General features: G+C 41.3%; 1 protein-coding gene across 1 annotated transcript in view; it reads left to right on the top strand.

Moving 5' to 3' along the window:
* The window catches only part of LOC110539186 (NLR family CARD domain-containing protein 3-like), an 808,883-nt gene that overhangs the window by 36,264 nt on the left and 761,807 nt on the right, over nucleotides 1–10,812 (top strand). The window lies entirely within an intron of this gene.

Genomic DNA, 10,812 nt, shown 5'->3' on the forward strand with positions numbered 1-10,812 from the left:
ATGATTTATAAAAGTTCTTTAAAAGAGCCTTTGGGGGATTTTTGAGACCAGGTCCCTCCTCTCCATGTAATCTGATTCATTATGATCTAGGATTAGGTCCCCCTGTCCATGTAATCTGATTCATTACGATCTAGGATCAGCTCCCCCTCTCCATGTAATCTGATTCATTATGATTTAGGATCAGGTCCCTTTTCTCCATGTAATCTGATTCATTATGATCTAGGATCAGGTCCCTTCTCTCCATGTAATCTGATTCATTATGATCTAGGATCAGCTCCCCCTCTCCATGTAATCTGATTCATTATGATTTAGGATCAGGTCCCTTCTCTCCATGTAATCTGATTCATTATGATCTAGGATCAGGTCCCTTCTCTCCATGTAATCTGATTCATTATGATCTAGGATCAGGTCCCTTCTCTCCATGTAATCTGATTCATTATGATCTAGGATCAGGTCCCTTCTCTCCATGTAATCTGATTCATTATGATCTAGGATCAGGTCCCTTCTCTCCATGTAATCTGATTCATTATGATCTAGGATCAGGTCCCTTCTCTCCATGTAATCTGATTCATTATGATCTAGGATCAGGTCCCTTCTCTCCATGTAATCTGATTCATTATGATCTAGGATCAGGTCCCTTCTCTCCATGTAATCTGATTCATTATGATCTAGGATCAGGTCCCCCTCTCCATGTAATCTGATTCATTATGATCTAGGATCAGGTCCCTTCTCTCCATGTAATCTGATTCATTATGATCTAGGATCAGGTCCTCCTCTCCATGTAATCTGATTCATTATGATTGTTTTGTCTCATGTCTCTTTATAGTCATGTAGCCTGGGGGAAATGTGCACTCAGAGATTATGCATCTAATGCATTCCTCAAATACTGCAGAGTTGTTAAGCAAGTCCCTGCGATCGTCCTGTTCAACCACATTTATTAGTTTATTTGTCAGATGAAACCTGAGGGGACTGTAGTGGGTCATAATGCATCAACATGGTTCTGAGGTCCTCAACAATGTTATTCTGTACCGTAGCTGGGATGCAGTGTTTTTTCCTGGTTTACTAAATAACAAGACAGATATTGTTTTAGAGACGTTCAATTAGCTGCTCAGTATTGATCTCTGTGTCTTGAACATATTCAGCCTCTGGCAGACTCTACATCGCTACATCTTCAATGGGATCAGTCCCAGTCTCATGTCATCTGCAATGGGATCAGTCCCAGTCTCATGTCATCTTCATTGGGATCAGTCCCAGTCTCATGTCATCTTCAATGGGATCAGTCCCAGTCTCATGTCATCTTCAATGGGATCAGTCCCAGTCTCAAATTCATCATGAGGGCAATTCTCATCTATGTTGGCTCTTTAAAGCTCTGTGTGGTTTTGGTAGATGTGTGACCGATAGAAGCTGAAACATCTATTTGTTTTCCCACACCCATTAACTCCACAGGTAGTTAGAGAATGTGGTTCATGCTGGTGATAGAGGACAATATGTGTGAGTGGTCTGGACACAGAGAATGTTTGCTCGTTGCAAAGTGGACAATAGAATAGAGTTGGCATTCTTCAAAAAGACTGTGAACCTTGGAATGGTGGGATGGAATCATGGAGATCATTGGTACTCAGACACTTGCAGACATCATCAAGGGACCAGTCTTCCACAGCCACACTCTAATTCAACTTGACACTAAAAGCAGAAGTGAAATGTATTAGTGTTGAGGCTAAAACAAAACCTATCCCACTCTCTCCAGACAACCACCTTTCCTCCTAATTAGTATTCATGGTTGTTCCATAACGAAGCAGAGCTTGTCAGGAAAGGTGAAGATGTCTGTCTCTTATTTATCTGACTCCATATCTCTTAGTTTGGGACATTATGGGATTCTGCAGTCCCACATTTAAGTGTTGACTCAGATAATATGATGCTCCAAATGGGGCATTAAGTTCTTCTTCCATGTCGACCCAGATTATCCTGTTAGAGTTGTCAATAAAGAGCCTATCAGGACAGTTATAAAGTCTTCTTGATATAATTGTCCTATTAGAGTTGTCAATAAAGAGCCTATCAGGGCAGTTATAAAGTCTTCTTGATATAATTGTCCTATTAGAGTTGTCAGTAAAGAGCCTATCAGGGCAGTTATAAAGTCTTCTTGATATAATTGTCCTGTTAGAGTTGTCAATAAAGAGCCTATCAGGGCAGTTATAAAGTCTTCTTGATATAATTGTCCTATTAGAGTTGTCAATAAAGAGCCTATCAGGGCAGTTATAAAGTCTTCTTGATATAATTGTCCTGTTAGAGTTGTCAATAAAGAGCCTATCAGGGCAGTTATAAAGTCTTATTGATATAATTGTCCTGTTAGAGTTGTAGGTAAAGAGCCTATCAGGGCAGCTATAAAGTCTTCTTGATATAATTGTCCTATTAGAGTTGTAGGTAAAGAGCCTATCAGGGCAGTTATAAAGTCTTCTTGATATAATTGTCCTATTAGAGTTGTCAATAAAGAGCCTATCAGGGCAGTTATAAAGTCTTCTTGATATAATTACATGTTGGGGAGCTTTAATCCACCCTTCTAAGTATTTGCCTGTAAACTGGCTTGGTTCATCCTGGTCCTTTTAATAGTCCAAGTTAATCATGTTGTCTCTGGTGTTGAAGGAGTAGGCAGGTATGGACAGTGGAAACATTAATCATGTTGTCTCTGGTGTTAAAGGAGTAGGCAGGTATGGACAGTGGAAACATTAATCATGTTGTCTCTGGTGTTAAAGGAGTAGGCAGGTATGGACAGTGGAAACATTAATCATGTTGTCTCTGGTGTTAAAGGAGTAGGCAGGTATGGACAGTGGAAACATTAATCATGTTGTCTCTGGTGTTAAAGGAGTAGGCAGGTATGGACAGTGGAAACATTAATCATGTTGTCTCTGGTGTTAAAGGAGTAGGCAGGTATGGACAGTGGAAACATTAATCATGTTGTCTCTGGTGTTAAAGGAGTAGGCAGGTATGGACAGTGGAAACATTAATCATGTTGTCTCTGGTGTTGAAGGAGTAGGCAGGTATGGACAGTGGAAACATTAATCATGTTGTCTCTGGTGTTAAAGGAGTAGGCAGGTATGGACAGTGGAAACATTCATCATGTTGTCTCTGGTGTTAAAGGAGTAGGCAGGTATGGACAGTGGAAACATTAATCATGTTGTCTCTGGTGTTAAAGGAGTAGGCAGGTATGGACAGTGGAAACATTAATCATGTTGTCTCTGGTGTTAAAGGAGTAGGCAGGTATGGACAGTGGAAACATTAATCATGTTGTCTGTGGTGTTAAAGGAGTAGGCAGGTATGGACAGTGGAAACATGCTGATGTTCCTACTTGAGGACGGTCATAGACTGTAACTGATAGTTAACATACCTAGTTATCTACCTCTGATGTGAGCAGATCTCACTCCCAGACTGTGACTGATAGTCAACATACCTAGTTATCTACCTCTGATGTGAGCAGATCTCACTCCCAGACTGTGACTGATAGTCAACATACCTAGTTAGCTACCTCTGATGTTAGCAGATCTCACTCCCAGACTGTGACTGATAGGAGGTGTCCACATGGTCTGATAAACACTCCTAACAACCCCACCACTAGGAGGTGTCCACATGGTCTGATAAACACTCCTAACAACCCCACCACTAGGAGGTGTCCACATGGTCTGATAAACACTTCTAACAACCAGACCACTAGGAGGTGTCCACATGGTCTGATTAAAACGCCTAATGACCCGACCACTAGGAGGTGTCCACATGGTCTGATAAACACTCCTAACAACCCCACCACTAGGAGGTGTCCACATGGTCTGGTAAACACTCCTAACAACCAGACCACTAGGAGGTGTCTACATGGTCTGATAAACACTCCTAACAACCCCACCACTAGGAGGTGTCCACATGGTCTGATAAACACTCCTAACAACCCCACCACTAGGAGGTGTCCACATGGTCTGATAAACACTCCTAACAACCCCACCACTAGGAGGTGTCCACATGGTCTGATAAACACTCCTAACAACCCCACCACTAGGAGGTGTCCACATGGTCTGATAAACACTCCTAACAACCAGACCACTAGGAGGTGTCCACATGGTCTGATAAACACTCCTAACAACCCCACCACTAGGAGGTGTCCACATGGTCTGATAAACACTCCTAACAACCCCACCACTAGGAGGTGTCTACATGGTCTGATTAACACTCCTAACAACCCCACCACTAGGAGGTGTCCACATGGTCTGATAAACACTCCTAACAACCAGACCACTAGGAGGTGTCCACATGGTCTGATAAACACTCCTAACAACCCCACCACTAGGAGGTGTCCACATGGTCTGATTAACACTCCTAACAACCAGACCACTAGGAGGTGTCCACATGGTCTGATTAACACTCCTAACAACCCCACCACTAGGAGGTGTCCACATGGTCTGATTAACACTCCTAACAACCCCACCACTAGGAGGTGTCCACATGGTCTGATAAACACTCCTAACAACCCCACCACTAGGAGGTGTCCACATGGTCTGATAAACACTCCTAACAACCCCACCACTAGGAGGTGTCTACATGGTCTGATTAACACTCCTAACAACCCCACCACTAGGAGGTGTCCACATGCTCTGATAAACACTCCTAACAACCCCACCACTAGGAGGTGTCCACATGGTCTGATGAACACTCCTAACAACCCCACCACTAGGAGGTGTCCACATGGTCTGATAAACACTCCTAACAACCCCACCACTAGGAGGTGTCCACATGGACTGATTAACACTCCTAACAACCCCACCACTAGGAGGTGTCCACATGGTCTGATTAACACTCCTAACAACCAGACCACTAGGAGGTGTCCACATGGTCTGATTAACACTCCTAACAACCCCACCACTAGGAGGTGTCCACATGGTCTGATTAACACTCCTAACAACCCCACCACTAGGAGGTGTCTACATGGTCTGATTAACACTCCTAACAACCCCACCACTAGGAGGTGTCCACATGGTCTGATAATCACTCCCAACAACCAGACCACTAGGACGTGTCCACATGGTCTGATAAACACTCCTAACAACCCAACCACTAGGAGGTGTCCACATGCTCTGATAAACACTCCTAACAACCCCACCACTAGGAGGTGTCCTCATGGTCCGATAAACACTCCTAACAACCCCACCACTAGCAGGTGTCCACATGTTCTGATTAACACTCCTAACAACCCCACCACTAGGAGGTGTCCACATGGTCCTAAAGCACACCGTTGCTTCCTTTTTTATCACATTCTAATAATCAAACTGGTGGGGACAAATATGAACTTGCTTGCGATTAGAGGGTTGGGCCAGTAACCGAAAGGTCACTGGTTCGAATACCCAAGCTGTCAAGGTGAAAATCTGTCTATGTGCCGTTAAGCAAGGCACTTAACCCTATCTTGCTATCGGAGAACTGTACTACTATGGTTGACCCTGTAAAACAACACTTTTCACTGCATGTGTCAATAAAACATTACAATTCTTTCTCAATTACAACATTTAGTTTGACAATGTTGGTCATAAACCTTTTTGACATTCATCCAATGACACCTTGACTTGCATTACATTCTCACTGCAGAAAAACATCCTCATGTTATGGACCAACCAGAAATGTCACATATCTGTTTGACAGTAACCCTGGAGGAGGAATGTGTGAACTATCTTGTCATCTCTTTGGGTAACCACATTGGAACATTCTAGTCTTTAAGGACATGAAATGAACTGGCAGAACAGGTTTCAGCAAAGTATGGTGTCATTGCTTTCAGGAAGGTTTAACCATGACGATAGGATAGACAGGAGGTAGACTAAACTGCAAGGGAAGCCACCTGAACTACTGTCCTACAAAGACAAACAGCATCTACACAAACAGCCACCTGAACTACTGTCCTACAAAGACAAACAGCATCTACACAAACAGCCACCTGAACTACTGTCCTACAAAGACAAACAGCCACCTGAACTACTGTCCTACAGAGACAAACAGCATCTACACAAACAGCCACCTGAACTACTGTCCTACAAAGACAAACAGCCACCTGAACTACTGTTCTACAAAGACAAACAGCCACCTGAACTACTGTCCTACAAAGACAAACAGCATCTACACAAACAGCCACCTGAACTACTGTCCTACAGAGACAAACAGCCACCTGAACTACTGTCCTACAAAGACAAACAGCATCTACACAAACAGCCACCTGAACTACTGTCCTACAGAGACAAACAGCCACCTGAACTACTGTCCTACAAAGACAAACAGCCACCTGAACTACTGTCCTACAAAGACAATCAGTCACCTGAACTACTGTCCTACAAAGACAAACAGCATCTACACAAACAGCCTCCTGAACTACTGTCCTACAAAGACAAACAGCCACCTGAACTACTGTCCTACAAAGACAAACAGCATCTACACAAACAGCCACCTGAACTACTGTCCTACAAAGACAAACAGCCACCTGAACTACTGTCCTACAAAGACAAACAGCCACCTGAACTACTGTCCTACAGAGACAAACAGCCACCTGAACTACTGTCCTACAAACAGCATCTACACAAACAGCCACCTGAACTACTGTCCTACAAAGACAAACAGCCACCTGAACTACTGTCCTACAAAGACAAACAGCATCTACACAAACAGCCACCTGAACTACTGTCCTACAGAGACAAACAGCCACCTGAACTACTGTCCTACAGAGACAAACAGCCACCTGAACTACTGTCCTACAAAGACAAACAGCATCTACACAAACAGCCACCTGAACTACTGTCCTACAGAGACAAACAGCATCTACACAAATAGCCACCTGAACTACTGTCCTACAAAGACAAACAGCCACCTGAACTACTGTCCTACAATGACAAACAGCCACCTGAACTACTGTCCTACAAAGACAAACAGCCACCTGAACTACTGTCCTACAGAGACAAACAGCCACCTGAACTACTGTCCTACAGAGACAAACAGCATCTACACAAACAGCCACCTGAACTACTGTCCTACAAAGACAAACAGCCAATTGAACTACTGTCCTACAGAGACAAACAGCATCTACAAAAACAGCCACCTGAACTACTGTCCTACAAAGACAAACAGCATCTACACAAACAGCCACCTGAACTACTGTCCTACAAAGAAAAACAGCCACCTGAACTACTGTCCTACAAAAACAAACAGCCACCTGAACTACTGTCCTACAAAGACAAACAGCATCTACACAAACAGCCACCTGAACTACTATCCTACAAAAACAAACAGCCACCTGAACTACTGTCCTACAGAGACAAACAGCCACCTGAACTACTGTCCTACAGAGACAAACAGCCACCTGAACTACTGTCCTACAAAGACAAACAGCCACCTGAACTACTGTCCTACAAAGACAAACAGCCACCTGAACTACTGTCCTACAGAGACAAACAGCCACCTGAACTACTGTCCTACAAAAACAAACAGCCACCTGAACTACTGTCCTACAAAAACAAACAGCCACCTGAACTACTGTCCTACAAAAACAAACAGCCACCTGAACTACTGTCCTACAAAAACAAACAGCCACCTGAACTACTGTCCTACAAAGACAAACAGCATCTACACAATCAGCCACCTGAACTACTGTCCTACAAAGACAAACAGCCAATTGAACTACTGTCCTACAGAGACAAACAGCATCTACACAAACAGCCACCTGAACTACTGTCCTACAGAGACAAACAGCATCTACACAAACAGCCACCTGAACTACTTTCCTACAAAAACAAACAGCCACCTGAACTACTGTTCTACAAAGACAAACAGCCACCTGAACTACTGTCCTACAAAAACAAACAGTCACCTGAACTACTGTCCTACAGAGACAAACAGCAGCTACACAAATAGTGAATCTGAGAAAAATGGCTTGAAAGTTTGTTTCCTAGTCCATGCATATCAGCCATGACCACTGATCTGACTTATGTCCTCTAAGTACTGATACTACACTCTGCCTTGGTATGACCTATGACCCCTAAGTATTGATACTACACTCTGCCTTGGTCTGACCTTAAACAGCTGTCTGGGTAATGAAACAGCAAAGTGCAGCATCTAGAAATCTAACTGTGTTGATCCAGATTTATTGTTGTTTTTCTGTTTGATGGAAACAGTTGGAGAGTTCTAACTACATTCCAACTGCATTTATGTAGTTGTGTTGTCATGTTGTCATGTTGTATAGTAGTAACCCTCAACTGTATTTAATGGTGTTATGTGGTTGTGTTGTCATGTTATATTGTAGGAACCCTCAACTGTAGTTAATGGTGTTATGTAGTTGTGTTGTCATGTTGTATTGTAGTAACCCTCAACTGTATTTAATGGTGTTATGTAGTTGTGTTGTCATGTTGTATTGTAGTAACCCTCAACTGTATTTAATGGTGTTATGTAGTTGTGTTGTCATGTTGTATTGTAGTAACCCTCAACTGTATTTAATGGTGTTATGTAGTTGTGTTGTCATGTTGTGAATGTTGTATTGTAGTAACCCTCAACTGTATTCAATGGTGTTATGTAGTTGTGTTGTCATGTTGTATTGTAGTAACCCTCAACTGTATTTAATGGTGTTATGTAGTTGTGTTGTCATGTTGTCATGTTGTATTGTAGTAACCCTCAACTGTATTTAATGGTGTTATGTAGTTGTGTTGTCATGTTGTATTGTAGTAACCCTCAACTGTATTTAATGGTGTTATGTAGTTGTGTTGTCATGTTGTATTGTAGTAACCCTCAACTGTATTTAATGGTGTTATGTAGTTGTGTTGTCATGTTGTATTGTAGGAACCCTCAACTGTATTTAATGGTGTTATGTAGTTGTGTTGTCATGTTGTATTGTAGTAACCCTCAACTGTATTTAATGGTGTTATGTAGTTGTGTTGTATTGTAGTAACCCTCAACTGTATTTAATGGTGTTATGTAGTTGTGTTGTCATGTTGTATTGTAGTAACCCTCAACTGTATTTAATAGTGTTATGTAGTTGTGTTGTCATGTTGTATTGTAGTAACCCTCAACTGTATTTAATGGTGTTATGTAGTTGTGTTGTCATGTTGTATGGTAGTAACCCTCAACTGTATTTAATGGTGTTATGTAGTTGTGTTGTCATGTTGTATTGTAGTAACCCTCAACTGTATTTAATGGTGTTATGCAGTTGTGTTGTCATGTTGTATTGTAGTAACCCTCAACTGTATTTAATGGTGTTATGTAGTTGTGTTGTCATGTTGTGAATGTTGTATTGTAGTAACCCTCAACTGTATTTAATGGTGTTGTGTAGTTGTGTTGTCATGTTGTATTGTAGTAACCCTCAACTGTATTTAATGGTGTTATGTAGTTGTGTTGTCATGTTGTATTGTAGTAACCCTCAACTGTATTTAATGGTGTTATGTAGTTGTGTTGTATTGTAGTAACCCTCAACTGTATTTAATGGTGTTATGTAGTTGTGTTGTATTGTAGTAACCCTCAACTGTATTTAATGGTGTTATGTAGTTGTGTTGTCATGTTGTATTGTAGTAACCCTCAACTGTATTTAATGGTGTTATGTAGTTGTGTTGTCATGTTGTATTGTAGTAACCCTCAACTGTATTTAATGGTGTTATATAGTTGTGTTGTCATGTTGTCATGTTGTATTGTAGTAACCCTCAACTGTATTTAATGGTGTTATGTAGTTGTGTTGTCATGTTGTATTGTAGGAACCCTCAACTGTAGTTAATGGTGTTATGTAGTTGTGTTGTCATGTTGTCATGTTGTATTGTAGTAACCCTCAACTGTATTTAATGGTGTTATGTAGTTGTGTTGTCATGTTGTATTGTAGTAACCCTCAACTGTATTTAATAGTGTTGTGTAGTTGTGTTGTCATGTTGTATTGTAGTAACCCTCAACTGTAGTTAATGGTGTTATGTAGTTGTGTTGTCATGTTGTCATGTTGTATTGTAGTAACCCTCAACTGTATTTAATGGTGTTATGTAGTTGTGTTGTCATGTTGTATTGTAGTAACCCTCAACTGTATTTAATGGTGTTATGTAGTTGTGTTGTCATGTTGTATTGTAGTAACCCTCAACTGTATTTAATGGTGTTGTGTAGTTGTGTTGTCATGTTGTATTGTAGTAACCCTCAACTGTATTTAATGGTGTTATGTAGCTGTGTTGTCATGTTGTATTGTAGTAACCCTCAACTGTATTTAATGGTGTTATGTAGTTGTGTTGTCATGTTGTATTGTAGTAACCCTCAACTGTATTTAATGGTGTTATGTAGTTGTGTTGTCATGTTGTATTGTAGTAACCCTCAACTGTAGTTAATGGTGTTATGTAGTTGTGTTGTCATGTTGTATTGTAGTAACCCTCAACTGTATTTAATGGTGTTATGTAGTTGTGTTGTCATGTTGTCATGTTGTATTGTAGTAACCCTCAACTGTATTTAATGGTGTTATGTAGTTGTGTTGTCATGTTGTATTGTAGTAACCCTCAACTGTATTTAATGGTGTTATGTAGTTGTGTTGTCATGTTGTGAATGTTGTATTATAGTATGCCTAAACCTCAACATTTTCTGGTGATGGAGAGAGACACAGAGAATACACAGAGACAGCAACAGAGCAATAGGATATGACGGAGAGAGACACCAGACAAGACACAGAGACAGCAACAGAAGAATAGGATATGACGGAGAGAGACACCAAACAAGACACAGAGACAGCAACAGAAGAATAGGATATGATGGAGACACCAGACAAGACACAGAGACAGCAACAGAAGAATAGGATAT

Source organism: Oncorhynchus mykiss, chromosome 12 (assembly GCF_013265735.2).
Source record: "Oncorhynchus mykiss isolate Arlee chromosome 12, USDA_OmykA_1.1, whole genome shotgun sequence".
Classification (NCBI taxonomy): domain Eukaryota; kingdom Metazoa; phylum Chordata; class Actinopteri; order Salmoniformes; family Salmonidae; genus Oncorhynchus; species Oncorhynchus mykiss.